The 1,805-nt window shown below is 47.1% G+C and overlaps 1 protein-coding gene across 3 annotated transcripts in view; it reads right to left on the minus strand.

The window, feature by feature from the left end:
* The window catches only part of Ccdc61 (coiled-coil domain containing 61), a 19,878-nt gene that overhangs the window by 11,363 nt on the left and 6,710 nt on the right, over positions 1–1,805 (minus strand). The window lies entirely within an intron of this gene.

The following is a 1,805-nucleotide window of genomic DNA, read 5'->3' on the forward strand; positions in this document are numbered from 1 at the left end:
GGGAGGGAGGGAGGGAGGGAGGGAGGGAGGAAGGAAGGGGAACTAGAGAGAAGGGGTCAGGAAGAGAGAACTCAAACCAGATGACAGGGGCCAACCCTTGGTTCTGAGTAACTAGCTCCTGGACACTGGCTTCCCACACAGACAAAGCAGATGATGGAGTTGTGCAGATCACACAAAGTGCAGGATCCATCGGTGCTGCTTGGAGTGGCTTGGTATTGAGGTGTTTTCTAGTTTTGGGGAGATGGGGTCACATGTTACCCAGTCTAGCCTTGAACTCACTTTGTAGCTAAGGATGGCCTTCTCATCCTCCTGCCTCTACCTCCCCTGTGCTGAGACGACAGGCATCCAATAGGAGCCACCTGATGACGTGGCTGATGCCCCTGGCAACTAACTTTCCAGAAGCTATACCTGTGCACATTATCGTGGGTTAGTGTAGACAAGCACTCCACTATCTGAAAAATGTTAGTCAGGGGACTAGAGAGATGATGGCTCAAAGGTTAAGAGTTCTGCTGTATTCTAGAGGACCTGAGTTCGATTCCCAGCACGCACATCAGGCAGGTCACTGCCTGTTATTTAGACTATAGTGTGCTACCCTGTGTGGGTGCTGGGGACCAACCTGCGCAGGATGTTCTCTTAACCACTGAGCAATTTCTCCAAATACTGTGGCTGAGCTCAGTTGGTAGCCTGCTTGCCCAGCTTGCACAAAAACCTGGGCTCCAGCCCAGCACCACATGTGCAAGGCCACAATGCCGCCTTGACCTGTAGTCCAGGTACTGGAAGACAGAAGCCAGGGTCATCCCTGGCTACACAGTAAGCTTAAAGGGTTCTAGGGCAGCCTGGACATGACATGAGACAATGTCTCAAAAAAAAAGTTCAGAATTCTTTAAAAAAAAAATGTGTGTGTGTATATATATACATATATATATATATATATATATATATATTACATATATATGAATGCCATGAAAATGTACACCTGCAAAAGCAACAGTACTTCCAATATAAACTTTACTGCATATTGTATTTAATAGCATTAGTGTGTGTGTCATGCACGCATGCATGCAAGTGTGTGTTTGCATTCTTGTGCCACATGTGGAAGTCAGAGAACAACTTTCAGTGGTCTGTCTGTCCCTCCACCAGGTGGTACCTGGGGATGGGACTCAGGTGGCCAGGCTGGCTAAGCTAGCACCTTTTTATCTGCTAGGCCAGCTCGCCAGCCTTCACCAATATCTCAACAGGAACACTAACAGTGGAGTGGCTCTTCCTCTCTCCTGCACATTTCCCTGGGACCTGAATCTATTTTTCTTCTCTCTTCCGGTTCTAGAATTTATTTACTTTTAATTTTGGGAGGGGGTATGTATGTGTGAGTGCAAGTGCCCTTAGAGGTCAGACGGGTCATCAGAACCACTGCAGAGGAACTGCCTGAGGTGCATGCTGGGAACTGAGTCCTCCGAAAAGCAGCAAGTGCTCTTACCTGCCATCACCCCAGCTCCCCTCAGCACTGCTTGTCTTATCATTTTGAGACAGGGTCTCTTGCATCCCAGGCTGGCCTCCATCTCACTAGTAAGCAAGGGAAACCTTGAACACTGGTTCAAGTTTCTCCTTCTCCTTCAAGGTGGAAGGACAGACAGACCATTGAAAGTTGTTCTCTGACTTCCACATGTGGCACAAGAATGCAAACACACACTTGCATGCATGCGTGCATGACACACACACTAATGCTATTAAATACAATATGCAGTAAAGTTTATATTGGAAGTACTGTTGCTTTTGCAGGTGTACATTTTCATGGCATTCATATATAT

This window comes from Mus caroli, chromosome 7 (assembly GCF_900094665.2).
Source record: "Mus caroli chromosome 7, CAROLI_EIJ_v1.1, whole genome shotgun sequence".
Taxonomy (NCBI): Eukaryota; Metazoa; Chordata; class Mammalia; order Rodentia; family Muridae; genus Mus; species Mus caroli.